This window comes from Phyllobates terribilis, unplaced genomic scaffold (assembly GCF_046119375.1).
Source record: "Phyllobates terribilis strain yellow unplaced genomic scaffold, ASM4611937v1 Scaffold_7__3_contigs__length_470593459, whole genome shotgun sequence".
NCBI lineage: Eukaryota > Metazoa > Chordata > Amphibia > Anura > Dendrobatidae > Phyllobates > Phyllobates terribilis.
The window spans coordinates 51,390,966-51,414,025 of record NW_027362767.1 but is presented as its reverse complement, the minus strand read 5'-3'; the positions used below and the strand labels follow the sequence as shown (position 1 = coordinate 51,414,025).

General features: G+C 43.4%; 1 long non-coding RNA gene across 1 annotated transcript; it reads right to left on the bottom strand.

The window, feature by feature from the left end:
- Positions 1-10,492: 10,492 nt before the first annotated feature.
- Positions 10,493-23,039, bottom strand: LOC141153604 (uncharacterized). The gene is made up of 4 exons (XR_012247326.1): positions 21,546-23,039; positions 13,563-13,616; positions 13,334-13,372; positions 10,493-10,551 (listed from the first exon to the last, which is right to left on the bottom strand). It is a non-coding gene; the product is annotated as an uncharacterized lncRNA (long non-coding RNA).
- Positions 23,040-23,060: the final 21 nt, after the last annotated feature.

Genomic DNA, 23,060 nt, shown 5'->3' with positions numbered 1-23,060 from the left:
ATATTTTTAGCTGCTTCCACGATTGCTCAGGAAAAATTAATGGAATTTCGGGTGTTTGTTGATTGCGGGTCTACACTGAATGTAATTGATGGGGGATTCGTGGAAAAACTCAATTTAAAACCTGAACCTTTATCATCCCCCATTGCTGTGGTTTCTGTGGATGGCTCCCCTTTGAAGAATATTACTCTCAAGGTCAGTGAATTTCCTCTCACTATTAATGGTGTTCACCATGAGAAATTGGATTTGGTAGTGTTGAATAACTTGCCTTCTCCAGTAATATTGGGTTTGCCCTGGTTAAAATTTCACAATCCTGTACTGGATTGGTCTACCAGTGAAATTAAATCCTGGAGCCATAAATGTTATGACAAGTGTTGTAACGGGCGTATTGCAGCTTTGGATAGGGGAGAATTGCCTGTTCCTATTCAGGATTTTTGGAGAGTTTTTTCTGAGAAGGAATCGCAGGTTTTGCCTCCCCATAGAGACTATGATTGTTCTATTGAATTTGTCCCTGGAGCGACTCTTCCTAAAAGTCGTTTATTTAACCTTACTATTCCTGAGAGGAAGGCTTTGGAGGAATACATACAGACAAGTTTGGCCGCCGGTCACATTAGGCCCTCTAAGTCTCCTGTGGCGGTTGGATTTTTTTTTGTAAAAAAAAAGGACGGCGGTTTACGTCCTTGTCTGGATTTTCGTGAGATTAACAAAATTACGGTACGCAATCCTTACCCACTGCCATTGATTCCTGATCTGTTTAACCAGTTATTGGGGGCCAAGTGGTTCTCTAAAATTGACCTTAAGGGGGCATACAATCTGTTGCGCATGAAGGAGGGTGATGAATGGAAGACTGCTTTTAACACTCCTGTGGGTCATTTTGAGAATCTGGTTATGCCTTTTGGTCTTACTAATGCTCCTGCGAATCTGATTAATGACATCCTTAGACCTTTGATCGGTAAAAATGTGGTTGTGTATTTGGATGACATTTTGATTTATTCGCCAGATCTGGAGTCTCATTGGCGGAGCGTGCGTGAGGTATTACAGTTATTAATGGACAATTCGCTTTTTGCTAAGCTGGAGAAATGTGAGTTCGCTGTACAGAGAATTAGTTTTTTGGGCTACATTATCTCCAGCAAAGGTTTTGAGATGGATCCGGTTAAGGTTCAGGCTGTGCAGGAATGGCCTAGGCCTATTGGTTTGAAATCGATACAGAGGTTTTTGGGTTTCGCCAATTACTACAGAAAATTCATAAAAAATTTTTCTAGTATTGTCAAACCTCTGACTGATCTCACCAGGAAAGGTGCTGATGCGGTTCAGTGGTCTTCTGAGGCCATTGAAGCTTTTGTGTATCTCAAGGAGAGGTTCACCTCTGCTCCCATCCTTATGCAGCCTGATGTTACTAGGCCGTTTTTGGTTGAGGTTGATGCTTCCTCTGTGGGGGTTGGCGCAGTATTGTCTCAGGATAACGGGGATGGATTACATCCCTGTGCCTTTTTTTCAAAAAAATTTTCGGAGACTGAACTGAATTACGATATTGGTAATCGGGAATTATTGGCTATTAAACTCGCATTTGAACACTGGCGCCACTTCTTGGAAGGTGCGGAATTTCCCGTTCAGGTTCTTACGGATCATAAAAATCTGATATATCTTGATGCTGCCAAGCGCCTGAATGCCCGTCAGGCTAGGTGGGCACTGTTTTTCTCGCGGTTTAATTTCTCCGTTACTTACATCCCTGGTACTAAGAATGTTAAGGCGGATGCCTTGTCTCGCAGTTTTTCTCCCATAGTCGGTGCTGAGAAAGAGGAAAACATTTTACAAGAAGGTGTTGTGATAGCTGCTTTAGACTCCGTTTTGGAAGATGAGATTCTTAAAGCTCAGGAGAATGCCCCATCTAACACTCCTCATGGGAGGTTGTTTGTGCCTGGGACCTTTAGGAGAGATTTGTTTGTTGAGTGTCACGAATCTCGGTTGGCAGGTCATCCCGGAATCTCTGAGACTAAGAGACTGGTGGGTCGCAGTTTTTGGTGGCCTGGATGGCAGAAGGAAGTCATTAAGTGGGTGCGCCAATGTACTATATGTGCTAGATCTAAGTCCTCACATACTCCTGCTGCGGGGTTGCTTTGTCCTTTGGAGGTCCCCAGTGCTCCTTGGACACATTTGGCTATGGACTTTATAACTGACCTTCCCTCCTCTGAGGGTTTTACTGTCATCTGGGTGGTCGTGGACCGTTTTAGCAAGATGTGTCACTTGGTTCCCTTCGTCAAACTGCCCTGCGCTAAAACTCTCGCTAAGGCCTTTGTCAAGGAAATTGTCAGACTTCATGGCGTTCCTACTGACATTGTTTCTGATAGGGGTCCTCAGTTCGTGGCTCGTTTTTGGCGTGCCTTTTGTGACAGGTTGGGAATTCATTTGTCGTTTTCGTCCGGATATCATCCTGAATCTAATGGCCAGACAGAAAGGAAAAACCAGGATGTTGAGCAGTTCTTGCGTTGTTTTGTGGCAGACAATCAAGAGGGGTGGTCTGAGTTTCTGCCACTTGCCGAATTTGCTCTGAACAATCATACATCTTCTTCTGCTGGTTGTTCGCCTTTTTTTTGTTGTTCTGGGAGACATCCGTCGTTTGGGTCGTTCTCCAAGTTGGGATCTGCCGTGCCTGAGGAGGAGAATTTTTCCGGTGATTTGGAAAGAGTTTGGACGGATGTGCGTGGTAATCTTCAGGAGGCCAACAGAAAATCTAAAGACTACTTTGATAGGAAACGACAGGAGGTTTTGTTCGCTGTTGGTGACATGGTTTGGTTGTCCTCTAGGAATCTGCGGTTGAGGATTCCTTCTAAGAAATTGGGTCCCAAGTTTGTAGGGCCCTTTAAGGTGCTTCAGGTTGTCAACCAATCTGCTGTTAGGTTGGAGGTTCCTACCTCCTGGAGAATTAATCCGGTCTTTCATGTCTCTCTGTTAAAAAAAGCTGTTGTGTCGGATTGTGACGCCTCTGCCTCTGTTCCTCCGGTGGTGGAGGACGGGGAATATGAAATTTCTCGCATCCTTGACTCTAGACGGTATAGAGGTAGTTTGCAGTATCTTGTGGCCTGGAAAGGTTTCGGACCCGAGGATAACTCTTGGGTGAGGTCAGATGATGTTTCCGCGTCCAGACTTATCAGAGCGTTTCACAGGAGATTTCCTGATAAGCCTGGTCCTAGGGGATCCGGAGGATCCTCTTAGAAGGGGGGGTACTGTTAGAACCTTGCTGTTAGGTTTTTTTTCCTTTGCTGGTCACATGACCTTGTTGGCCTATTTAATCCTGCTCCGCCCTTCTGGCTTTGCTGGACTTCATTGTATATCTACTTTCTAGCTAGCCTGTGCTCTGTATCTAACTCTGTTAGTTTGCTTGGTCTACGGACCTCTATGTTCTATCTATTTTGTTTGTTCGTCTGTCTGCTACTATTTCTGTTAGGAGGTGTCCCATATTCCTCCCAGTCCTTAGTACTTGTAGGGATTCCCTCCCCACATCTATAGGTCTCCGTACAGACTAGATTAGGACTTTAGCAGGTCTGATCGCAGGATCAGGTTCCCTGTTACATCGTAGGGATTCAGCTGAGTCCTATAGTAGGGACAGATCTCCTCTCTTTCCTTAGCTTTGGTAGCAGAACATAACACTGAGGGTTCTGGCTGTGAATTTATTGTACTTGGCTGATTACATTTCGTGGTTCCTTTGAGATGTGTGCGTAAATATCGGATGGCATATGCATGGTCCGTGTGCCATCCAATTTTTTTTCTCGCACCCATTGACTTGCATTGTGAGTCTCGGCCGATATATGAGACCATACGCAGATCAGCACTGTCTCATTGCATAACATTGGTCGGAGTGAAATGTGATGGTTTCTCGCATTGTGCTCCTCTGTATTACACGTCAGTGTGAATGAGCCCTAAGTGTAACAACGTGTCACATACAGCAATGGGGGAAGCTTTTACTTACGTTGGTGGATGGCTGACATTTGCTTTTTTGTCGCTACTGCTGGAGAAATAGAAGAAATTATCACAAATAAATATCATGTAAAATAATAATCAGGAACAAATCCTAGTCCCATAGGGACACAGACAATACACATAATGTATGACCGGTCTCATATACTTCCCCACATGATATAGATAGATGGCATTGCTAATTATTAGCTCATTGCATAAATATCACATTCACTTGTAAGGCGACTGATCTTCTTCCTCTGTAACTACCAGGATGAATCAATGTATAATTTTACATCTAGAAGACAGCAATTAGGACATAAGGGCTCGTCCAATTGTGGGAAGGGTTAAAATACCTACATGTTTTTGACAAGGGTCCTGTTCTCTCTTCTAAACCATTTGGGCATCCACCATTTACGTTTGGGTCTTAAAAAATCCAAACAAACAAATTGAGAGTCAGACAGTTCACATTATCATTCTGATCAGTCTATAGGATCTATACAGAGATATTGTCCTGTGTAATGTCCTGCGCTTATGTCACAATATGGCGTCATCCTTCACAAGTCCAAGGCTCCAGTGGAGTAAATGCCGCCATGATTGCTCTGATTACTTACGGGATTGGCGCTGTGTCGGCCCACGCTGTCTTTACTTCATATCTATAATAAAAATGACGTTTTCATTAGAAACAGAGACACTTAGAAAATATCCTCTGTATAGTGTGTCTCCTAAATATATGCAATGACTGAAGTAGTAGCGATCAGGGGCAGTTATAGAGAGTTAGTAGATAAAAAACAGCTGAGCAACAATGGACGCCATGAACTTCACTTCTATCTATGTAAGAACCTTTACATCCGCAGGTGAAAACTTCAGAACAAACGACTGGAGGGCTTCTGACCTCACTGGTCTTATGTATTCCTCACAGAATATTTACACTAAAGGGGCAAATGGGCAGATAGGAGTCACTGATTTCTGTGACCACATTCCATTTATTGCTCCTTTTGTGACTTTATGTTCAATATCTCATCTATCCACAACTGACATTCATTGACCCCGTTACAGAGGAAGAACTACAGCTATGTATATTGTAAGATGGCCGTGGGACAGGTCCACAAAGGGAGATATGTATCATCGAGGTTGGTAGCCTCAGTGATTTAAGCCTGGAAAAGCAGGTTCCAGCACATATAGTGCAGAGAGACTTAATAGGGTGTGTCTAGGGCCGATTTTACGAGCAGTTAGTTAGATGGGAATCCACATATCCCCATCCTGGGGCGTGGTACAGAAGTCCGGCTGTATCATTGGGGTGGTGTGTGCAAGGTGACGAGACCTTGCTTGTGTGGCTCAGTGTCAGCTGGAGGCTGAGTGAAGCTCTGACGTATAATCGTGTGATCCCGTGTGATATGTAGGCTGTTTATTTTCCGTTTTGGTGCTGTTATACCTTTTGGACCAGAAGAGGCAGTTTTCGTTTGTTAAGCCAGACGGTTTATGGACATTTAATAAACCGCACGTTTGTTATGAACCAAGTATAATAGAAACACGTCACCACTTCTGTATTTTTCATCCACTCCTGGTTTTGGCTTACAAATACTGATGGAAAATACTGATCAAATACTGAACGTGTGAATGTGACCTTAGAGTGGGTTAACTTCTGACAGCCATTGACACTTCCCCTCCTACGTGAGATGCAATTGTGGTGTGGCGATCGTTATTATGGCAGCCAGGAACCTTCTGGAGGCCTCGATGTCTGCCATGTGAAATCTACTATAAACCTCAGCCTGAGCCCTCTTCAGTCTGTACCCGGCTGTAAGGCTCTGTGCCCACGATGCAGAAATGCTCTGGATATTTCCCTGAGTGTTTCTGCATCTCCCTGGCAGAAAAAGCGCATGCGGATTGTACATGCGGATTGTACATGCGGATTGTACATGCGGATTGTACATGCGGATAGTACATGCGGATTGTACATGCGGATTGTACATGTGGATTGTACATGCGGATTGTACATGCGGATTGCGCATGCAGATTGCGCATGCGGATTGTACATGCGGATTGTACATGCGTTTTTCCTGCCAGAGACATGCGGATGTGAAGCGTTCTTCACTTGCATTTCCGCATGTGGGTGTCAAGCGCTTTCCAAGCGATTTTAGCATCACTTGGAAAGTGCTTGACAACTTGGTCACACTATATAAATCCATGCAAACGGCATGGATTTATATAGTGTGACCTTAAAGAATGGTAAAAAATAAAAAAATAAATCTATACTTACCTTCTGATGGCCCCCGCAGTCTTGCTTCGCTCCGTCCTGGCTTGCCGGCAGCTCGCGGTGCACTACACTGAAGGACCTGCCGTCACATGACTATGACGTCAGCGCAGGCCCTTTAGTCCATCGGGAGCTGCCGGCATGGGAGGACGAGCGCAGCGGGGGCCGTCAGAAGGTAAATATAATATTTATTTTTTATTTTATTCTTTTTTTTACAGGTTCTATGGTACTCGGGTCCGGAGGAGAGTCTCCTGTCCTCCACACTCGGGTACCATCTGCACATTGAAAAGCATGGATTCCGCATCTACAGATGCAGTGATACATAATCCATGCGTTTCAATGCAAGTCAATGGCGACAAAAACGCAACGTTTCCGCAAAATAATTGGTAGTGCTGCGTTTTTTTCCGCAATGATAATCCGCAGCGGAAATTTCCGCAGCATGTGCACAGCACATGTGGATTATCATTGGGGAACATGGCAGGTCTTCTACCATGCATTTTTAAGAGTTTCTGCAGTGTTTTTGCCGCTGCGGAAACGCTTAAAAAACGCATCGTGGGCACACAGCCTTACAGTCAGTTATCAGTCACAATTACACATATACAATCATATATTACCCATAATATGTGTGTCTCATTATCTCTTTACTTACGGACAGATGTTTTCGTCACTTTCATCTATCTTGAATTCTTGGATTATGGTGGTCTCTTCTCCAGTCTCTTCATCACTAAATAACAGAACTCATTATAAGAAGGGGTTAGAGCGTGTACACACATTGCAATCATGGTGCATTTTTTTGCATTGGTTTTTGCTGCGATTTTGGAAAAATATGGGAAGAAACACACCTCAGTCACATGGTGAGAACCCACCACAGAGAAGAATCCTCTAGATTCTTTAAGAAAACCAACATCTTTCTGATGTTATCATCTGTTCTCTGCAGCACATGCACACAGGACAATGTGCTGCTGAGAACAATGATATTTAAAGCGAGTCTTTCACCCCCCAAATGCCATTTAACGAGCATACACATTAATAAAAGACTGAACATGCGGACAGCGAGGCGTCTTTACATCACAGTGTATGAGCTCATTCTCTTTAGCATTTATTTAGAGCTTTTTCTGGTGGGTTACAGAGTAGATCGGCCTGAAAAAGTCACTGTGTGTACATAGCCTTACTCTGACTGATCAGTAGGGGGCGTGATCACTTACGGTGCCTAGATCAGCATGAAAACCAAATACGGTTCTGCTAAAGGGGAAAATGGGCATTTAGGGGACATTAAATTTAGTGGCCATTTTCCTTTTATTCTCACTTTTATGGCTTTTTCACTACCTCCTATCTGTCCAACTGACAGATATTGACCCCCGAATAGTACCCTTCCATAACAGAAGTGCGAGAGGAGAGGAGGAGGACAGTTAATGCGTAATGGGTCCCAATGTGTTACAGCACAGAAAGGCATTAAATAAGCAAAGGATTAACCCTGACAGGAATTCTCTGTCACTTTTCGGAATAGAAAAAGTGTGAGAAATCTTTTTTAAGTTAACTTCTTGCATAAATATAAAAATATATATATATATATATATATATATATATATATATATACAGTACAGACCAAAAGTTTGGACAAACCTTCTCATTTAAAGATTTTTCTGTATTTTCATGACTATGAAAATTGTACATTCACACTGAAGGCATCAGAACTATGAATTAACACATGTGGAATTATATACTTAACAAAAAAGTGTGAAACAACTGAAAATATGTCTTATATTCTAGGTTCTTCAAAGTAGCCACCTTTTGCTTTGATGACTGCTTTGCACACTCTTGGCATTCTCTTGATGAGCTTCAAGAGGTAGTCACCGGAAATGGTCTTCCAACAATCTTGAAGGAGTTCCCAGAGATGCTTAGCACTTGTTGGCCCTTTTACCTTCACTCTGCGGTCCAGCTCACCCCAAACCATCTCGATTGGGTTCAGGTCTGGTGACTGTGGAGGCCAGGTCATCTGGCATAGCACCCCATCACTCTCCTTCTTGGTCAAATAGCCCTTACACATCGTGGAGGTGTGTTTGGGGTCATTGTCCTGTTGAAAAATAAATGATGGTCCAACTAAACGCAAACCAGATGGAATAGCATGCCGCAGCAAGATGCTGTGGTAGCCATGCTGGTTCAGTATGCCTTCAATTTTGAATAAATCCCCAATAGTGTCACCAGCAAAGCTCCCCCACACCATCACACCTCCTCCTCCATGCTTCACGGTGGGAACCAGGCATGTAGAGTCCATCCGTTCACCTTTTCTGCGTCGCACAAAGACACGGTGGTTGGAGCCAAAGATCTCAAATTTGGACTCATCAGACCAAAGCACAGATTTCCACTGGTCTAATGTCCATTCCTTGTGTTCTTTAGCCCAAACAAGTCTCTTCTGCTAGTTGCCTGTCCTTAGCGGTGGTTTCCTAGCAGCTATTTTACCATGAAGGCCTGCTGCAGAAAGTCTCCTCTTAACAGTTGTTGTAGAGATGTGTCTGCTGCTAGAACTCTGTGTGGCATTGACCTGGTCTCTAATCTGAGCTGCTGTTAACCTGCGATTTCTGAGGTTGGTGACTCGGATAAACTTATCCTCAGAAGCAGAGGTGACTCTTGGCCTTCCTTTCCTGGGGCGGTCCTCATGTGAGCCAGTTTCTTTGTAGCGCTTGATGGTTTTTGCAACTGCACTTGGGGACACTTTCAAAGTTTGACCAATTTTTCCAGTATATAATTCCACATGTGTAATTCATAGTTTTGATGCCTTCAGTGTGAATGTACAATTTTTAAAGTCATGAAAATACAGAAAAATCTTTAAATGAGGTGTGTCCAAACTTTTGGTCTGTACTGTATGTCTCATAGTATAAAATAACTGAGGACTTCACACATTGAAAGTCGTGCACCATGATTACCCCAATTACTTACGGCAGTGACTCCACACTGGGCCATGCTATTTTTATATGGTATCCAAAGAGCCTGAAATAAAAAAATACAGATGGTTAGAAGAATTGATGCTTAGGAAGCGTACGGAAAAAGTTATCTGACTGTATACACCTGCTATAGATGTATCCTTGAGTAACTTTGTCCAGGAGACTCAGGGATGTTCTGGGACTGTTGGCGACTAAGTTTTAATCTCACTATCTCTCTACTTACATTCTGATGTTCTTATTGCTGCCTTTTGATGTTTTGTCTATCATATCATCCTCCTTTTCCTCCTCTTCCTCCTCTTCTTTGTCCTCCTCTTCTTTGTCTTTCTCTTCATCCTCCTCTGTCTCCTCCTCTATCTCCTCCTCCTCTTCCTCCTCCTCCTCTTCTTCCTCCTCCTCCTTCTCTTCCTCCTCCTCCTCCTCTTCCTCCTCCTCCTCACTATTGGATATATAACAGAGACGCAATTTAGCAATTCTCATAAATTACCATTGTTATAAACACTAATTTTATAAAATGCATTTTTCTAAAAACGTCTGAATTTCTATCCATGGTCACTGTTATCCTCCAGTTGCCAACCATTAGCAGAAGACTTTGTGCTTAGGAAGCCTACGGATAAAGTTATCTGACTGTATACATCTGCTATAGATATATCCTCGAGTACCTTTTTCCAGATTAAGAGATGTTCTGGGAGTGTTGGCGACTACATTATAATCTCACTATTTCTCTACTTACCAACTGATGTTCTCATTGCTGCTGCCTTCTGATGTTATGTCCATCACTTCCTCCTCCTCCTCTTCCTCCTCCTCCTCACTATTGGATAGATAACATAGACTCTATTTAGCAGCTCTCATAAACTACCATTGTTATAATCCCTCATTTTATACAAGAAATTTTTCTAAAAACTTCTGAATTTCTATATGATCAGTGTTATCCTCCAGTTGCCAATCATTAGCAGAATGAAGGCTGCTATTTATGGTGGACTGTGTATGGAGGACATAAATGGTTTTATAAAACTCCCAGGCATCATCCATGAAAATCTCTCTAAGAAAAATGTCTGTGTTACTCACAGCAACCTATCAGATCATTGCTCTCATTTTAACGGAAACTGAGATGCTGAAATCTGGCTTCTGATTGGCTGTGATGGGCCACACTGATACTTTGTCTTAGAAGAGTTTTTCTACATGAGTGCCCCTGTGTCTGCTGATGGTGGCTCAGTGACAATGAGGGTATGTGAAACCCTCATGAATTTCCAACTCTTTTCTACATCATTCCCCCTTATAGATGCATTGATTATGGCAATAGAATATATGGGGGAACCTCTTACAAATATGACCCTGTTTATTACACCAACTTACTAAATTGTCTCCAGAGTAGGGACGCGGGAAGCTTTTTGAAATAAATCACTCCTATAAAAGAACACACAGCTCTGGTTAGAATCATTAACACATTGGCTCAACATTTCTGGCTTTTTTTTAAGACACTTTTTTTCCTTTTTTGTCTTGTGGTATTAATTGCAGTTTTGGCATCAAATTCATCAAAAATAATGTACGTGATTAATGAATTTGTCGCAAAGTCCAAAATGGGCTTTTTTCCTCTCTTGAACTACTTTTGCAAAGTTTGGTCCCATATTTTGATATACTCAAAAATACACCAGACGGAAAGGGGAGACTAGAGTGAAATTGTGCCAAATTTTATGACTTTTAGAAAGTCACAATTGTTGAATCAGACGAAAACATCTGGAATTGCTAAACTACAGCCACAAAGAGGAAAACAAAAAAGGCGAGCACATGTAAAATAGACTTAAAAAAGGCGCAAATAGAATAACGAATTGGGTGAAAACAACAAAAGTAGAGAGAAAGGTGGTGATGAATCGGGGGCCATTATCTATATAACCTGTCCCTCAGATTACCACATGGACATAAACTCCAGGATCTCTATAGCTCTGCGTTCACATAGACTGTATTACACAGTGCGACTATACATTAATCTAGGGCTCCAAGACAACATTTGGTCGGTCAAGAGTCCGGATACATTTTCCGCATTACTGTAATTTGCTCATGACCTCAATGTTATTCCATGAAGAAAAGGAATGAGGAACAGTATGAAGAATTCAACAGGGTCTAAATTCTTTATTATTGAAAGCAATTTTATCCTTCCTATGGAAACATTGTAAATGCCCATGAGCGAGAGCAGTAATGCCATGATACCACCACTATGGAGTCCACCCCTTATTGGTATAATCACTGTGGAGTCCTCCCCTTACTGGTATTACCACTATGGAGTCCTCCCCTTACTGGTAGCATCACTATGGAGTCCTCCATTTACTGGTATCATCACTATGGAGTCCTCCCCTTATTGGTATCATCACTATGGAGTCCTCCCCTTACTGGTATCATCACTGTGGAGTCCTCCCCTTATTGGTATCATCACTATGGAGTCCTCCCCTTACTGGTATCATCACTATGGAGTTCCTCTCCTTACTGGTATCATCACTATGGAGTCCTCCCCTTACTGGTATCATCATTATGGAGTCCAACCCTTACTGATATCATCACTATGGAGTCCTCCCCTTATTGGTACCATCACTGTGGAGTCCTCCCCTTACTGATATTATCACTATGGAGTCCTCCCCTTACTGATATCATCACTGTGCAGTCCTCCCCTTATTGGTATAATCACAGTGGAGTCCTCCCCTTACTGGTATCATCACTATGGAGTCCTCCCCTTACTGATATCATCACTGTGGAGTCCTCCCCTTATTGGTATAATCACTGTGGAGTCCTCCCCTTACTGGTATCATCACTATGGAGTCCTCTCCTTAGTGGTATCATCACTGTGGAGTCCTCCCCTTACTGGTATCATCACTGTGGGGTCCTCCCCTTACTGGTATCATTACTATGGAGTCCTCCCCTTACTGGTATCATCACTGTGGAGTCCTCCCCTTACTGGTATCATCACTATGGAGTCCTCCCCTTATTGGTATCATCACTATGGAGTCCTCCCCTTATTGGTATCATCACTATGGAGTTCCTCCCCTTACTGGTATCATCACTATGGAGTTCCTCCCCTTACTGGTATCATCACTATGGAGTCTTCCCCTTACTGGTATCATTACTATGGAGTCCTCCCCTTACTGGTATCATCACTGTGGAGTCCTCCCCTTACTGGTATCATCACTATGGAGTCCTCCCCTTATTGGTATCATCACTATGGAGTCCTCCCCTTACTGGTATCATCACTATAGAGTCCTCCCCTTATTCGTATCATCACTATGGAGTCCTCCCCTTACTGGTATCATCACTATGGAGTCCTCCCCTTACTGGTATCATCACTATGGAGTCCTCCCCTTACTGGTATCATCACTATGGAGTCCTCCCCTTATTGGTATCATCACTATGGAGTCCTCCCCTTACTGGTATCATCACTATGGAGTTCCTCCCCTTACTGGTATCATCACTATGGAGTCCTCCCCTTACTGGTATCATCACTATGGAGTTCCTCCCCTTACTGGTATCATCACTATGGAGTCCTCCCCTTATTGGTATCATCACTATGGAGTCCTCCCCTTACTGGTATCATCACTATGGAGTTCCTCCCCTTACTGGTATCATCACTGTGGAGTCCTCCCCTTACTGGTATCATCACTATGGAGTCCTCCCCTTATTGGTATCATCACTATGGAGTCCTCCCCTTACTGGTATCATCACTATAGAGTCCTCCCCTTATTCGTATCATCACTATGGAGTCCTCCCCTTACTGGTATCATCACTATGGAGTCCTCCCCTTACTGGTATCATCACTATGGAGTCCTCCCCTTACTGGTATCATCACTATGGAGTCCTCCCCTTATTGGTATCATCACTATGGAGTCCTCCCCTTACTGGTATCATCACTATGGAGTTCCTCCCCTTACTGGTATCATCACTATGGAGTCCTCCCCTTACTGGTATCATCACTATGGAGTTCCTCCCCTTACTGGTATTATCACTATGGAGTCCTCCCCTTATTGGTATCATCACTATGGAGTCCTCCCCTTACTGGTATCATCACTATGGAGTTCCTCCCCTTACTGGTATCATCACTATGGAGTCCTCCCCTTACTGGTATCATCACTATGGAGTCCTCCCCTTACTGGTACACATACTAGTCCTATATGAATGTGGAAGGAAGATGTAATAAGATAATTACTCAAATCCTGGCTTCCATTTCTGCACCCGCCACAGCCATCTATTAAAGAAAAAGACAAGAGAAAGAATGAATAATATTACAGATACACATTCACCATAATGGTAGGAAGATAAATTATACTATTGAGCCTTAATATAACCAATGCAGACTGATAATGAACATCTCTGCGGTGGATTATTACAGGTAGAGTCTAGGAGAATCAATAATCCCAATTATATGATATACATACAGCTCGAATAGATGTTCATCAAACTCCTCATCCTCCTCCTCTGCTATATTCATCCTATTGAAGAGGAAGGAAGACTATTAGAAATGATTGTATCCGCTCCATAGCCGATAACACAAGATTATCGATGGTCACTAAAATGTACAACTTTTGTATGCCAGAAACTGTCGCAGTGTAAGGCCCCCTTCACATGTATGTGTCACCGGTATGTATCACATCCATTTTCACACGTATTGGAGACACGTATCCACACATACCCATTATAACCTATAGGACTGCTCACATGTCCATGTTTTACCAGCAGCACAGATGACACGGGCCAATACTAGTCTATGGGTCCGTGTAAGACACGTACAGCAGACAGATGGCATCCATGTGTCATCCGTGTGCCGTCCGTGAACTGTCCGTGTTTAACATTGCAAATATAGGAGAAGCTTTGGAACTAATTTTTCTTAAGCCTTAGTGGAGAAAAACGGATGTCACATGGATGGCACACGGGTGATACATTGATGACACTGATGGCATGCAGGTGACACACTGATGGCTCACTGATGACACATGGGTGACACACTTATGGCTCACTGATGACACATGGGTGACACACTGATGGCTCACTGATGACATATGGGTGACACACTTATGGCTCACTGATGACACACTGATGACACACTTATGGCTCACTGATGACACATGGGTGACACACTTATGGCTCACTGATGACACATGGGTGACACACTGATGGCTCACTGATGACACATGGGTGACACACTGATGGCTCACTGATGACACATGGGTGACACACTTATGGCTCACTGATGACACATGGGTGACACACTTATGGCTCACTGATGACACATGGGTGACACACTGATGGCTCACTGATGACACATGGGTGGCACACTTATGGCTCACTGATGACACATGGGTGACACGCTGCTCATTGATGGCTCACTGATGACACTCATAACGTTTTTTCCAGTATTGGTATTATACGGACATGTGAAGGGGGCTTAGGGTGAATTTCTCCCCCTATGAATGAATTTCCAAAAATGTGGACACTATAAATCTGCTACATCTGAACTTGGCCTTTGGCTAATGCTTGGCGGTAATACAGAGTCACCGGCCATTCTCCTTCCTCACAAGCTTCAATGTTTCCCTGTGGGAAGCAGAATGGCAGGAGACTATGGGTGACATGGAAGGTGACTCTCCGCCATCAAGTGGCCCTACTCTACCAGAGAAATTGCAGATTTAGGATAAGTAAGCATTTACCTCATTCTCCTCTCTATAAACGCGCTCTGTAACTATAAAACCCTAAAATGATAGAGAAATAAAGAATTATAGCAGACATTGTATCTCATTCCTGTTTTGATATTTGTGAAGAATTGAAGGGGGAGGGTCGGTCACTGACACCTCAGCTCATTAACTGAGAATAGAAATCTATAAGGACATGGAAGTGACATCCTGACATTACAGGGTTAATCCCTATAGATACAGGAGAAACTACCAGGACATAATAAAGGACATAAAAAGAGACTAATACAAAGTTCACTTACACTTCACTGCTGACTGCACCCTCAAGTGAGTGTCCCCTCAGCAGTTACCATGATGTCACTGTGTGATGTCATCATCCCATTCCATGGATCACTAATCACCAAGAACAACAGTAACTGTCGGAAGTGACAAAACCTGCACCCAATCCAGTGTCCATGAAATGGTGCTTTAAGGGATTGTGCAGTAATAGAAAAACATAACTGCTTTCTTCCAAAAACAGCACCACACCTGTGCACGGCTTGTGTTTGGCAACTTGTCTTCACAGAAGTGAATAGAACTGAACTGTAATACCAGACACAACCAACAGACAGGTGTGGCGCTGTTTTTCAAAAAAACAAGACAGAATTTTTCAAACCTTGTACAACCCTCTTAGATTCTTTATCCTAAGTCAAAACCTTATATAAGATATCAATGTAATTATCTAAATATCAAGCAAATAGCCTGTTCACAGAGGAAGAGGACAGGAGCTCTAGTACCATCTATTGGAGGTAGCAATCCTAAAAGTCACTATTGACCCTTTAATGAGCCTTGACACATGACTTGGGATAAAAGCCAAACCAGAAGCTCCATTTACAGACAAGCGTTTTGGGCTTTTTGCTTCTTATCAGTGCAAAGCTACCACCAATAGGAGGCACTAGAGCTCCTGTTCTCTTCCTCTGAACAGGCATCTTGCATATTAAATTCCCCAGAGGAGCATTACTTGGCCTATAAGTCTCCCCACGCCAACTGGTGCCCTCCACAAGGAAAAACCTTACCCCTAAGACCCTCTAAATATTATGTAACTGGTAAAAAACAGTAAAAAATAAAGATTTATGGCAGTTATTTCTATATTCCTAATTATATCTAATCTATACATTGAACTGTATTGGTCGCATGTATGGACGGTGGATACAAAGAGAGAAGGCCGGTTGGATTAATGACACATTTTGCTCATTATCGAAACAAAGGTTGAGATATTATTAGAGAATGAGGGAAATGGGGAGCGAGAGACACAGAAACAAGGGATATTATAGGATATAAATCAGGAGCTGATATACATGATGCTACTCACACTCCACTAACTGAAACCCTCAGAGGAGTTCCGTCCGGCAGCTGCTTATATATCAGCGTCACAACATTCCGTGACCTCACAACCGACAATCACCTACAACAATGCACTGGACATGAATGCTCTTCTAACCCCTTATGGACACAACTGCTTTTGGCCTTAAAGGGGTACTCCAAGAAATGTAATAAAATAAAAAATAAAATAAATAGTACATATTTAAATATTAAACATTTCTCTATATACCTTTATTTAGCAAAAAGGTATTCTTTATGTACTGCACTCTGCCAGGATTTTTGCAAAAAAGAGTAGTCCAGAATTCCAGTTGAGAGGTGTAAGAAGCTTGTTGATGGTTATACATAGGAACATAGTAACATAGTTTTAAGGTTGAAGGAAGACTAAGTCTATCTAGTTCAACCCATAGCCTAACATATTGATCCAGAGGAAGGCAAAAAAAAAACCATGTGGCAAACACTAAGCTCCACATTGGGGAAAAAATTCCTTCCCGAATCCATACGACAATCAGACTAGTTCCCTGGATCAACGCCCTATCAAGGAATCTAGTATATATAACCTGTAATATTATACTTTTCAAGAAAGGCATCCAGGCCCTTCTTAAATGTTAGTAGTGAATCACTCATTACAACATCATGCGGCAGAGAGCTCCATAGTCTCACTGCTCTTACAGTAAAGAATCCCCGTCTGTGATTATGATTAAACCTTCTTTCCTCCAGACGTAGAAGATGCCCCCTTGTCCCCGTCTCAGGCCTCAGAGTAAAAAGATCAGTAGAAAGGTCTTTGTACTGTCCCCTCATATACTTGTACATAGTAATAAGATCACCCCTAAGCCTTCGTTTTTCCACAGTAAATAACCCCAAGTGTAATAACCTGTCTTGGTATTGCAGACCCCCCAGTCCTCTAATAACCTTGGTCGCTCTTCTCTGCACCCTCTCTAGTTCAGCTATGTCTTTCTTATACACTGGAGACCAGAACTGTACACAGTATTCTAAGTGTGGTCGCACTAATGACTTGCATAGAGGTAAAATTATCTTCTCCTCATCAGCATCTATGCCTCTTTTAATGCATCCCATTATTTTATTTGCCTTTGAAGCAGCTGCCTGACACTGGCCACTAAACGTGAGCTTGTCGTCCACCAATACACCCAGGTCTTTTTCAGTGACAGTTTTGCCCAGTGTTTTACAATTAAGCATATAATTATACATTTTATTTCCTCTGCCCAAGTGCATTACCTTACATTTATCCCCATTGAAGCTCATTTGACATTTATCAGCCCAAGCTTCTAGTTTACATAGATCCTCCTGTAATATAAAATTGTCCTCCTCTGTATTGATTACCCTGCAGAGTTTAGTGTCATCTGCAAATATTGAAATATTACTCTGTATGCCCCCTACAAGGTCATTAATAAATATGTTAAAAAGAAGGGGGCCCAATACTGACCCCTGTGGTACCCCACTGTTAACTGTGACCCAGTCTGAGTGTTTTCCATTAATAACCTCCCTTTGTTTCCTATCACTGAGCCAATTCTTAACCCACATACATATATTTTCCCCTATCCCCATTGTTCTCATTTTATGTATCAACCTTTTGTGTGGAACCGTATCAAAAGCTTTTGAAAAGTCCATATACACAACATCCACTGCATTTCCTTGGTCCAGTCCGGAACTGGCCTCCTCATAAAAGCTGATCAGATTAGTTTGACAGGAACGGTCCCTCGTAAACCCATGTTGATATTGGGTCATGAGTTTATTCTTCTTCAGATACTCTAGTATAGCATCTCTTAGGAAACCCTCCAGGATTTTACCCACAGTAGAGGTTAAGCTTACTGGCCTATAATTTCCAAGTTCATTTTTTGTCCCCTTTTTGAATATTGGCACCACATTTGCTATACGCCAGTCCTGTGGTACAGACCCTGTTATTATGGAATCTTTAAAGATTAAAAATAATGGTCTATCTATGACGTTACTTAATTCCTGCAGTACTCGTGGGTGTATATCATCCGGGCCCGGGGATTTGTCAAGCGATTGATGCAGTTATTTATTCCATAGGGTGTGCAACCAAATATTAAGTTGAGGGTGCCAACAATTTTGTCCAGCCCATTTTTGGGGTTTTGTGTAAAATTATGTCTATTTTGTCTTGCTCCAAGGGCTTGCTCATAATCGAGTATAAAATAATCGATACGATGTTGCTCAAAAAAAGTTCCGTATGGAATCCGTATGGCTGATCTTATGTTATGCAAGTGTAATGCTAGTGTGCGATTTTTTTTCTCACCAGCATCCGTATGACATCCGTATACAATGCATTTTTAACATCATCTTTTACATACTGTAATTATTTATGTAATTTAAAGCTAGTTTACAAACTAATAAAGCAATCTTATTTACAGATATAGATAAATGGATGTTAGAAACATATTAAATATATAATAGATAGATAGATTGATAGATAGAATCATAGGCGGATTATAATGAGGGCAATCTGGGCTACCGCTCGGGGCCCCGCGCCTCCAGGGGGCCCGGGGCTCCGGGGTGTCTATGGCCAGATTGCCCTCATTATATGTGCGGCGCCCCGTCACCAACCGGTAGAGAGTGGCGGGGGGGCCCCGAACCGCTCCTCCAGCAGCGGCTTACGGCCGCTACTTCTTTGGCCGGGCCAGCACTGCAGCAGTTAATTTCCCTGTGCTGGCCCTGCCGCGTCACTTCTAGCAGACACGGCCCTGTGCGCGGCCGTGTCTCCTAGCTGTGACATCACGCAAGTGCGCGCCCGGCCTGCACTGCTGCACCGGAGAGGAGCAGGAGGACTGGAGCCGAGCCGGGGGATGGTGAGTGTGTGTGAGTGTGTGAGAGTTTGTGAGATTGAGTGTGTGTGTGTGTGTGCAGGCAGATATCATTGTGTGATGTCTGTTTATATGTATTTTTGTGTTTCAAATGTGTTTATGCGTGTATGTATGTATATGTTTGTGTGTGTGCGTGACTGCGTGCGGCCTCCTACTGAGTATAGATGGCGCTGTGCGGCCTCCCGCTGTGTATAGATGGTGCCGTGCGGCCTCCCGCTGTGTATAGATGGCTACGTGCGGCCCCCTGCTGTGTATAGATGGCACCATGCGGCCCCATGCTGTGTATAGATGGCACCGTGCGGCCCCCTGCTGTGTATAGATGGCACCGTGCGGCCCCCTGCTGTGTATAGATGGCGCCGTGCGGCCCCCTGCTGTGTATAGATGGCACCGTGCGGCCCCCTGCTGTGTAAAGATGGCTACGTGTGGCCTCCTGCTATGTATAGATTGCTACATGCGGCCTCCTGCTGTGTATAGATGGCTACGTACGGCCTCCCGTTGTGTATAGATGGCTACGTGCGGCCCCCTGCTGTGTATAGATGGCTACATGCGGCCTCCTGCTGTGTATAGATGGCTACGTGCGGCCTCCCGCTGTGTATAGATGGCTATGTGTGGCCTCCCGCTGTGTATAGATGGCTATGTGCGGCCTCCCGCTGTGTATAGATGGCTATGTGCGGCCTCCCGCTGTGTATAGATGGCTACGTGTGCTCAATATTGAGTCATCTAATTAATGTAAGGCTATGTGCCCACGATGCTCCGGATTTTTTTTTAGCGTTTCTGCATCTCCCTGGCATAAAAAACGCATGCGGATTGTACATGCGGATTGTACATGCGTTTTTCCTGCCAGGGACATGCGGAAATGAAGCGTTCTTCACATGCATTTTCGCATGCGGGTTGACAAGCGCTTTCCAAGCGATTTTAGCATCACTTGGAAAGTGCTTGACAACTTGGTCACACTATATAAATCCATGCAAACGGCATGGATTTATATAGTGTGACCGTAAAAGAATGGTAAATAATAAAAAATAAATATATACTTACCTTTTGATGGCCTGCCGATGTCACATGACTAAATGACGTCACGGCAGGTCCTTTTCAGACCATCGCGAGCTGCTGGCAAGCCAGGACGCATCGGATAAAGACACCGGGGGCCATCAGAAGGTAAATATAATATTTTTTATTTTATTCTTTTTTTTACAGGTTCTATGGTACCCGGGTCCGGAGGAGAGTCTCCTGTCCTCCACACCCGGGTACCATCCGCACATTGGAACGCATGGCATGCGCATTTACATATACAGTGATGCGTAATCCATGCGTTCCAATGCAAGTCAATGGTGGCGAAAACGCCGCGCTTCCGCAAAATAATTGGTAGTGTTGCATTTTTTTCCGCAATGATAATCCGCAGCGGAAATTTCCGCAGCATGTGCACATCACATGCGGATTATCATTGGGGAACATGGCAGACCTTCTACCAAGCGTTTTTAAGCATTTCTGCAGCGGAATTGCCGCTGCGGAAACGCTTAAAAAACGCATAGTGGGCACACAGCCTAAAAAAAATTATTATAATTAATATTGTGCCAAATTAATTTCACGTGAACTATCACATGATCTATCACAGGGGATCATGTGACATGTGATACATCAGGTGTGTGTGTGTGTGGGGGGAGGGCCCGCGCCTTCTAAACTGCCCGGGGCCCTTGCTACTCTTTATCCACCCCTGGCCGTAACTATAAACTTCGGGGCTCCGGGGCAAAACGTCATAGTAGGGCCCCTAAACATTTCAATCACTAGAGGTTGTGCGGAACGCGGTGAAGCCTGCTATGCATTGTTGTATACAGCACACAGGCTTCACCACGTTCCGCAAGACCTTTAATAGATTTAGGTGTTTATGATGCAAGTTTTAGAAGTTAAATATTCAGTGAATATGTTTAGAAAATTAATAAGGTGAATAATTCCAAATATTGCACAATTTTCAAATAACTGTATATGTTTATTAAATAGCAGGGCTTCTCACAGTTTGTCACAGAGATATGTGTCTGCTGAGACTGTCTCCTCTCAATGATGCTGAGAGTTTGTTAGTCAGTGTGCACTGTGCCGGCCTTGCCAACTCTCTGTGATCTCCAGACTAACATATTGTTACAAATCTTGTGCTATGAGACTCTCCAGCCCAGTGCAGGTTTCCATTCATTGAGCTCCTGGAAATTATTGAAATGATAGTCTCTCCTGTCCTCCGGGTGACATTGTCTGACAGGAATATAGGAGCTGGGTATTTTATGAGAAATTAAAGTATTAAAATACAATTTTTTACCATCAGTTTGGGGCCCCTTGGGTGGTTGGGGCCCCGGGGCAGTGCCCCAGCTGCCCCGGTTGTAGTTATGGCCCTGGCAGAATTATTAGGTAACTTAATAAAAACCAAATATAATCCCATCTCACTTGTTTATTTTCACCAGGTAAACCAATATCAGTGCACAAAATTTAGAAATAAACATTTCTGACATGCAAAAGCAAAAACCAAAAAATTAGTGATCGATATAGCCACCTTTCTTTATGATGACACTCAGCAGCCTCCATCCATAGATTCTGTCAGTTGCTTGATCTGTTTTCGATCAACATTGCGTGCAGCAGCCACCACAGCCTCCCAGACACTGTTTCGAGAGGTGTACTGTTTTCCCTCCCTGTAGATCTCACATTTTATGATGGACCACAGGTTCTCTATGGGGTTCAGATGAGGTGAACAAGGGGGCCATGTCATTATTTTTTCTTCTTTTAGACCTTTACTGGCCAGCCACGCTGTGGAGTAGTTGGATGCATGTAATGGAGCATTTTCCTGCATGAAAATCATGTTTTTCTTGAACGATACTGACTTCTTCCTGTATCACTTCTTGAAGAAGTTGTCTTCCAGAAACTGGCAGTAGGTCTGGGAGTTGAGCTTCACTCCATCCTCAACCTGAAAAGGTCCCACAAGTTCATCTTTGATGATAGATGCCCATACCAGTACCCCACCTCCACCTTGCTGGCGTCTGAGTCGGAGTGGAGCTCTCTGCCCTTTACTGATCCAGCCTCTGGCCCATCCATCTGGCCCATCAAGAGTCACTCTCATTTCATCAGTCCATAAAACCTTTGAAAAATCAGTCTTAAGATATTTCTTGGCCCATTCTTGACGTTTTATCTTATGTTTTTTGTTCAAAGGTGGTGGTTTTTCAGCCTTCCTTACCTTGGCCATGTCCCTGAGTATCGCACACCTTGTGCTTTTTGATACTCCAGTAACGTTGCAGCTCTGAAATATGGCAAAACTGGTGGCGAATGGCATCTTGGCAGCTTCACGCTTGATTTTCCTCAATTCATGGGCAGTTATTTTGCACCTTTTTTGGCCAACACGCTTCTTGCGACCCTGTTGGCTAATTGCCATGAAATGCTTGATTGTTCGGTGATCACGCTTCAAAAGTTTGGAAATTTCAAGACTGCTGCATCCCTCTGCAAGACATCTCACAATTTTGGACTTTTCAGAGCCCATCAAATCTCTCTTCTGACCCATTTTGCCAAAGGAAAGGAAGTTGCCTAATAATTAAGCACACCTTATATAGGGTGTTGATGTCATTCTACAGGATGGGGAAGGAGACAGCAGGTTGGGGGGCTGCAGTAGCTCCGGTGTTGAGGTGGCAGTGGGGTCTTGGCAGGCTGTAAGCTTGTTTGAAGAGATGGGTTTTCAGGTTCCGTCTGAAGGATCCAAATGTGTCAGATAATCGGATGTATATAATGGCGCTATATAGATAATAATAATAATATATTACAGGCTGAAGCTGAAGTGATCGTCCAGGATTCCTCTTCATTTCAGGGTGGAAGTTTGGGAGATGAAAGAATAGAAACAATTGAAACTGTGGAACAAAACCATTTTCTTTTTCATTATCTGTCGCCCTCTAGTGCGTGTTTCTGGTAATGAAAACTCTATTTATCCACAGGAAGTAAGCCGCTATCGCCACCTAGAGGTACCGTTGTAAATTCCTCCCATCACTGTTAACACGGACATAGTTCGTCCAATAGGAAACGAGTTGTT